This window comes from Cebus imitator, unplaced genomic scaffold (genome assembly GCF_001604975.1).
Source record: "Cebus imitator isolate Cc_AM_T3 unplaced genomic scaffold, Cebus_imitator-1.0 Scaffold463, whole genome shotgun sequence".
Lineage (NCBI taxonomy): Eukaryota > Metazoa > Chordata > Mammalia > Primates > Cebidae > Cebus > Cebus imitator.
The window spans coordinates 432,209-441,076 of record NW_016107778.1 but is presented as its reverse complement, the minus strand read 5'-3'; the positions used below and the strand labels follow the sequence as shown (position 1 = coordinate 441,076).

Sequence of the window (8,868 nt, the reverse complement as noted above, 5' to 3'; positions counted from 1 at the left end):
ATGGGCGACTTCCCGTGGCTCCGATCGCCAGCTGAAAGGGCACCCGGACCGGTGTATTTTGTACAGAGAACCGCTGCTCCGGGGCGCCGACAAAGCAGCCGCGTGGGGCAAAGCAGCGGCGCCGGCCGGCACAGCCGCACTGGACGAAACAGCCGCACTGGACGAAACAGCAGCACTGGTGACCTGTGGAGCTCCTCCACCTGGGAATCTCCTAGTCTGTGGGCAATAAAAATGCGGCGTCCACTCACCCTCTGTGCTTTCATTGGGAGCTGCAATCCTGAGCTCTTCCTAAACAGCCATCTTGGATCCTCCCTCAGCCAAGTCAATTATAAGCAAAAAGAACAAAGCAAGAAGCATCACACTACCGGGACTTCAAACTATACTACAAGGCTGCAGTAATCAAAACAGCATGATACTGGTACCAAAACAGAGATATAGGCCAATGACACAGAACAGAGGCCTCGGAGGCAACACAACATATCTACAACCATCCGATCTTTGACAAACCTGACAAAAACAAGCAATGGGGAAAGGATTCCCAGTTTAATAAATGGTGTTGGGAAAACTGGCTAGCCATGTCCAGAAAGCAGAAACTGGACCCCTTCCTGACACATTACACTAAAATTAACTCCAGATGGATTAAAGAATTAAACATAAGACCTAACACCATAAAAACTCTAGAAGAAAATCTAGGCAAAACCATTCAGAACATAGGTGTAGGCAAGGATTTTTATAGTTTTCATCTCAGGTAGTTGCCTGGGGAAGTAGTGTTTCCTTTGCCTGCCTGTGGAGGCACTGCTGGGCTGCCAGAGATTCAGTGGAGCTGCTGCATCTTTTATTTACTCAGGAAAATTAGGCCGGTTTCTGTAATGGTGGCTTCCCTTCTGCCCACAGAGCTTGAGCGTTCCTGGTTGCTCTCTAACTGATGTTCTGGGTGCCTAACTCTTTAGTGAGGGTTTTTTGGCATGCTGGTCTTTGTGCAGTGGCAGAGGGACCCGTCCTGCCATTTGTGCTGTTTCCCTGTGTTCCATTCCCCTTCTTACTGATGGGTGGATAGCTCCGTCCCACTGGCTTTTTGGTTTTCTCACCATTAGCCAGTGCTTCCACCTATATCTGTGCTGACAGCCCAAGGGCCAAAGTTGCTGTTTTGCCCTGTTCAGGCAGGGCAAAGCCGTCACTAAGGCTTTTCAGCCCAGTGAAGATCTGTTCTGTGGGTTGTAGAGGGCTTGGGTAGAGCACTGTATCCAAATCGAAGTCCCAGAGAGGGAGATTCCCCAGTCCTCGGGTCAGTTGCACCCTCCTCCTGGGTGGGGCAGTGCCCCAGCTTTCCACAACTTGCCCTATTTGGTTTATACCCACTGTCTGACCAGACCCACAAAATGAGCCTGGTACCTCTTTTGGAATTGTGGAGACCACTCAGCTTCTGTCTGTCTGTCTGTCTGTCTCTCTCTCTCTCTCTCTCTCTCTCTCTCTCTCTCTCAGAGCTGTTTTCCAGAGCTGCCTCTTATTCAGCCATCTTGGGAGACCTTTCTTTTTTATGTGAGCATCTATTATAATACACTTTTCTCTTAGAACTGCTGTTGCTACATTCCATAAGTATGGTATAAAATGTTTTTATTTTTGTCTCAAGATGTTTTTCAATTTTTCTTTTAATTTTTTATTGACTCCTTGGTTGTTCAGGAGCATGTTTATTTTCCTTGTAATTGTGAATTTTTAAAAATTTCTTCTGTTATTGATTTCTGATTTGATACCATTGTCATCTGAAAAGTTACTTTATATGATTTTACTTACCTTAAAATTGCTATGACTTTTTTTGTGGCTTAACCTATGGTCTATCCTGGAGAGTGTTTCATGTGCACTTGGGAAAAGTGTGTATTTTATTCCCACTTGATGGAATATTCTGTGTATGTCTTTTGTGTACATTTGATCAAAACTGTTGTTTGTGTCTTCTGTTTTTTTATTAATTTTTTGTTTGAATATCTCACAATTATTGAAAGTGGAGTATTTAAGTACCCTACTATTATTGTATTGCAGTCTATCTCTTCAGGTTCTTTAGTACTTGCTTTTAATATTTAGGTGCTCCAATATTGGGTGCATGTATATTTACAATTTTGTATATATTCTTTTACTTACTGACTTTTTGTTATTATATAATGTTTCTTTGTCTTTTTTACACTTTCTTTTTACATGAAGTTTATTTTATCTTATATAAATATTTCTACCCCAAATCTCTTTTGATTTTCATTGCATGGAATGCCTTTTTCTATTTTTTCAATTTCATTCTATGTGTATCCTAAATCTAGAATAATACAAAAATGCCCACTTTTGCCACAGCCACTCAACATAGTATTGAAAGTACTTGTCAGAGAAATAAGGCTAGGGTGGAAATAAAAGGCATCTGAATAAGAAAGAAAGATGTAAAACTGTTGCTATCTGCAGATGTTATAGTTTTATATGGAAAAAATTATAAATATTTCACTGAAAAACTAGAACTGGTAAACAAATTTAGTAAAGATTCAGGATACAAAATCAGCAACAAAAATCCGAAGATATTTTTTACTTTAACAATGAACTATCCAAAAAATAAATCAAAAGAGAAATTTTATTTACAATAACTACTGCAAAAAACAAATCAATAAATTACTTAGAAATAAATTTAATTGAAGCAAATGATCTGATTATGAAAGCTATTAAAATGTTTATGAAAGAAATTGAAAAAATAAGTAAATAAAAAGTTAGCCTAGGTTTATGGATTTGAAGAATTATTATTTTTTAAATGTTTATACAAACATCTACAAATTCAGCACAATTTCAATGCCATTTTTCTAAAAAATAGAAAAAAAGTCTAAAATCTTCAATTGTTAAGACATGAGCAAAAATTACAGAGCTGGAGACATCATACTACCTGATTTCAAACTGTCCTACAGCATGCTAGTAATTCAAACAGCATGGATCCAGAAAAAAAAATAAACACATCAAACAAGAAAACAGAATATAGAGTGAGAAATAAAGAAACAGGCTCACACATGTATAGTCTATTGATTTTTGGCAAAAGTTTCAAGTGTACACAATGAGAAAAGGACAATGTCTTCAATAAATGGTGTTGGTGAAACTGAATATCTATACATAAAACAATATAATTTGAATCTTATCTCACACATTATACAAAAAATTAACTCAAAATAGAGACTAAACATGAGACCTGAAATTAGAAAACTGTTAAAAAAAAGCATAAGGATCTGGGCAATGCTATTTTATATTTGACTCCAAGAGCAAAAATAGACAAATGAGATTGCACTGAAATAAAAAGCTTCTATGCAACAAAGGAAGCAATTAGTAGAGTGGAGAGACAACCTACTAATTGTAACGAGTAATAAAGCAAGGTTCTTCTCATCCACCGGTGTATAGGCCAACATTGGCCCAATTTACACAAATAATCTCAGTAGATATGTCACTTTATACACCTGGATCATGTAGGGTAGATGGATAACCAACATTACTTTGAAGTATTCTTTTAGTCCTGCCGTAACTTGATTAACAGCATACTCATTATCTGTGTTTCCACGAGACTTCTTGTAATTTGCATAATCCTTTAGAATGGAATCCACATTCTTCTTGGCAGGAAGACGAAAGAGCTGTTTTGCCTGCTAATTTTTCCCCAGTCATCAACAAGCCATAGTTTTAGCTCTTCAGGAATCTTCTTTTTCTTCAACTCTGTTGATAAATGTTTTCTCATTTTCAACAGTAGGTTCTACCCAGGCCATTTTCTTCCAAAAAGGCTGTCATCTCACTATCACTGCCACCATCCAGGTGTTTTCTGTTTCTTCTTTTTGTTTTCCATTCAACATGTTTCTATTGCACACCAGATGTCTTCTTTCGTGGGACAGCCCCTCTCATTTTTCCCTCTGCATATTGCTCCTTACTGATTTTTTGAAGTTCTCACTCTTTATGCAAATTGGTGTCCATATATTTGAGTACTCTGCTCTCTGGAATGATTCATCCCTATTTTTATCCAGACAACTGTAATGTACAATGTATTTCACTTGTTTGTCCTTTATGGCAACCTCTCTACACTTTGCTTCATAAAAGAGAGTCCCAAGAATGCGCAGCACTCACATACCCTCCTGGAGTTTAGGCTTTGCCTCCCCCTTTGGTATCATTTATAAGTGATTCACTGCCTCCTCCTTATTCCAACACCCCTGACTACCACCCCCTATTTGCTCCTATTTATCTTTTTAAAAGGAAGATTTTCTTTTTTTTCAACAAGAATGAAATTGGAGAACATTGTGGTAAGTGAAATAAGCTAAACATAGAAAGACAAATACTGCATATTCTCATTTATACATGGAATCTAAAATGATTTACCTTATAGAAGCAGAGAGTAGAATGCTGGCTACCAAAGCCTTGAGGTAGGCAGAATGGGAAGATGGTAATCTAAGGGTACAAAGCCTTTGAAATAGGAAAACTAAAGTTAATATTTACTTATTTATTTTTATAGTAAAGTGAAAGCAAGTTTATTAGGAAAGTAAAGGAATAAAAGAATGGCTACTCTATAAGCAGAGGAGTGGCTTGAGCTGTTTGACTGAAGATATTTATTATTACTTCTTGATTATATGCTAAGCAAGTTGTGTATTATTCATGAGTTTTCTGTAAAAGGTGTAAGCAATTTCTGAAACTGAGGGTTTCTTTCTTTTTTAGAACATATAGGGTAACTTCCTGTTGTTGCCACAGCAATTGTAAACTATGACATTGGTGGGAGTGTCTCTTTGCCTGCTAATGCATTATTATTTGTATATAATGAGCAGTAGGTATGACCAGAGGTCACTCTTGTTGCCATCTTAATTTTGATAGGTTTTGACTGGCTTCTTTACTGCAGCCTGTTTTATCAGCAAGGTCTTTATGTTCTGTATCTTGTGCCAACCTCCTACCTCATCCTGTGATTAAGACTGCCTCAACATCCTGGGAATGTAGCCCAGTAGGTCTCAGCCTTATTTTACCCACTGTCTGTTGGATGGAGTTGCTCTGGTTCAAACACCTCTGACATATTTCTCCCCTCCCTTTTGTAAGAGAATCCTTAATCCTAAGGGTTGTGGAAGGGTGAAGATCCATCTTCTGTAACTTCTTCATGCTGAACAGGGGCGATAATATTCCTGCCTACTAAGATCTCTTGTATTTGGGATAGAGAAGAGCTCAGTCTGAAACTGCCAATGTGTCAAGGGGTATTCATAACTCTGAGTTCCAACAAAAGGTGATATATAGAAGATAAATAAATATTCAATTTAAGAAAACATTCAGTAAGCTCATCTTGTGTTCCTACACAAAGACTACCATAGCAATATATTTCACAACAATAAAGCAAAATAAGCAAAATTATCCAAAGTAAATTAAACAAGCAGGCCTTCCGTTAACTGGGCAACTCTTGGAACCAAGCTAATATGGGGTTGTTAGCTGATTCCAATATGTATTCAGAATTAGAATACTGATACTGATTCAGATTTTTATATTACCTATCCCTCTTCTTTCTTCTGGGCTGCAGCCAGAGATCACTTGTTGATTCACAGAAATAAGCAATCAGTCTAAATTGCAGAAAAAAGAAACTCAAATACAACTTATGAGGTTAGAATCTAATAACAGGTTTTTGAAAACTGTTATTAAATAACAGATAACACAGAATAACATATAACATAGTATCTGTTATTAGATAACATAGTTTTTGAAACATAATTTTTCTCTCTCCAGTCTCCCATTATTTATACTAAAGATAAATCATGGAAAGACCAATTTGGCTTATTATACTTGGCCTTATTATTTGTGTAAAGTGCAGCAAGAATAATTATTTGTCACATAAGCTCTTTTTAAATTGGCTTTGGTGAAACTCTGTTCCATAAGGAATCTCAGATATGACTTAGAATAAATAAATAAATAAATAAAATTTTTTTAAAAAGCTGAACCCAGCCATGGGTTTGTGCCATCAAATACATATGAGTTCAGTAAATTCTTTTACTCCTGAAATCCCAACATAAACGTGGGGCTTCTGGGCCTATCAGAAAGTGACAATCTTTACTTACCATGGGTAAGAAACTCTGCAGATGGACTGTGTAAACAAGATAGGAGACCAATTTTACCAAGGGGCTTTTATTGGTTCTATAAGTTAAGTTTAATTTCTTAAAGGAAAACATAAAAAAAAAAGGAAAACATATCATTCCAATCAAAGCATTAGTAAAATAACCAGTTACTCAAATGGTGCCTTGTTGCAAAGAGAAATAGATTCTTAATGCACTCGTGCAAATAACTATATTGCCATAAGTTAAGTATACTCACAACTAGTTTCCAAATTCTGGAGACATCAGGTAGAGAGAAACAAATATGCTCCAAATTTTGTTCACAGGAGTATACTTTACTCAATTGTTAAAAGCTGTAAATAGCTAAANCAGATTTTTTGACTCTGAAGAAAAGCAAAACAAAGGACCAGAAATGTCATAAGTAAAAAGTCAAAAAGATTAATTCAGTCTTCTATTAGTTCTGTTCATGCAGTTATCACCTGTCCTGCTTGACATTCATGAACATTTCAGCTCTCCATGAGAGTCCTGAAAGTTTTTTTTTCCTATTCTAATGTCAAAATCTCAAAAGTTATCAGAAATCTGCATTTAAGAACACCTGTTAGATTTCTATAGTTGATTCTGAAACCACCTTCTAGAGAGGACCAAAACAAGACAATTGTCTGTGAATGACAAAAAGTCTTAGGACAGCCACTATTAAAGTCACAATTGATAAGGAAACTTTGGTTACTTCTGTGGCATACAACAATTTTACACAACAATTACAACTATTAACAACATACACTAAGTATTATCAGAATTATAAGAGTTTCTCACAAAATTGGAACACATATCGATAACATACTTTTACAAATACAGTCCAAAGAAAGCCAAACACCATTTCATATTTGACAATGTTTTCTACATGATTTTTATACCAAACACGTCATATTTCACCATTGCATTAGTGTACTATTGATGTCAAACCTAATTCTTAATAAAACCTTATAGACAAATGTATCCAATGTTAATCAGTATGACCATAAGGTAAAATTCTTATAAACTTTTATAACTCTTTACAATTTTTAATTAAAGAGCAGGTCATTGGTCAGGAAACCCTTTTGTGCTTTCATTCCAATTTCCAATTTATAGAGAAATTGAAAAATACCCATTTAACTTTAGCCAATGTGTTCACATGCAGAATTTCTTTTACAAGATTAATTTTTCACAAACCTTTCACAACTCTCTGAAACCTTCAGCTTTTTCCTATCTATCTGACTTAAAACAATCCTTCAACCCTTTAGGCAGAAAAATCTACATTCTCATATCTTCTTATAATCTTTTACCAAAAACACATTTCACTTTCCTTACACTCCTATCATGTAAAATTATTTTTATTTTTCAAAGATTACTTAAGCTCTGTGAACTAAAGGGCAATACACTTTTTGCTTTTCTAAAAAAAATATTTTGAAGCCAATTAATTGGAGCACCTTTTTATGTAAATATCACACACACAACACATATAAATGCACAGAGAGACAGAAGAAGATTTAGTAGTTATAAAATTTTTCATTTACCAGTTTTTTAATTAGAGCACTGGCTTCAGGGTGGAACCCTGGGAGGAACAATGTCAGTTTCTCTGACCTAATAAGCAGGCACAACTTGAAGGCAAAAACAGATCCCCAAATTAAGGTTCCCATTTTTATTTCAGATCATAGATCCCCAAAAAGAAAAATGCTATGAAACAAGACAGTGCAATAATTTTACCATGCATTTCATGACAAAGCAACCCAATCAGACCATTCTGTGATTACCACATCCCCTATGATAAGTTTTATCTCTTAGTGGTGGGGTGGGGACACTTCCATACCTTCCAGGTGGACAAGAGCATGCTTCTCTGATCCAAATGTCTGGAAAGTGGAGTATTCCCTCATAACTACCATGAGCTATCCCCAAAAGTATATTTCCTACCTAGTTATTATATACCAAAACTCTCTCATAATGCAAAGTAATTTCTGATAACCCCCAAAGTATAAAACATTAGATAATGCAATTCAAAACAGAACAAAACCTTAGATTTTGAGAGGAATCTATCAACTTCTAATTCCTGTGGTTTCATGAGAAAAACAGAGGATTTTTTTTCAAAATGGGGTCTGTGATGCCTCCTCCTTTTTTCTGAAGAAGTCCAGGCTGTCAGAGCTTGTATATCCACTTTTAATTAAGCTAACTTTTAACCATAGTGCTTAAAAAAGAAAGTCCTTTTAAATCTCTTATTACCCATTGTAAGCCAGGCCAAATGGCTAATATTTCTGGCTTTTTAGATTTACAAACGTTTACCTCTCAAGTGAAACCAACAAGCCTTTACTAAGGTTATAAATTAACCACGAGTGTACAAGGTATTTTCAAAGAGGTGGCAAAAGTTTTTACAAAATCTGGAATCCTTAAAGGTAGCTCAGATAAAGAAAAATTCAAGACGGTTCATGGAGGGAAATCAAATCAACAAATGGTAAACACACAGATATCAAACCAGAAAGGACTCATTCCCTAAGCTGAGAAAAAACTCAGGTACCATTGTAAAATGGCAAAGTCTTAACTGCCAAGCTACAGCATTGGGCAGCTTCCATTATTCTTCCCAGAGGGAGCCTAGAGCAGGCCAGTTTTGAGCTTGCAAAGGCTTTTAACTGCTCAAGATAATTTTTAGGGCTAATTATGACATGAGCTCCAAAATTTCTGTTTCTTGGATGGCAGAAACCAACAGAAAGTATCACCACATGGTTTCAAGGTCAAGCTTCCAAGGACATGAAACAAGAGGAAAAGGAAACCATCCAGT

At 36.1% G+C, this 8,868-nt stretch overlaps 1 protein-coding gene and 1 pseudogene across 3 annotated transcripts in view; one reads left to right on the top strand and one right to left on the bottom strand.

Moving 5' to 3' along the window:
• Nucleotides 1-4,160, bottom strand: part of LOC108291679 — a 51,814-nt pseudogene extending 47,654 nt beyond the window's left edge.
• The window catches only part of ZC3H12B (zinc finger CCCH-type containing 12B), a 500,390-nt gene that overhangs the window by 340,219 nt on the left and 151,303 nt on the right, over nt 1-8,868 (top strand). The gene's annotated exons all lie outside the window — the stretch shown is intronic.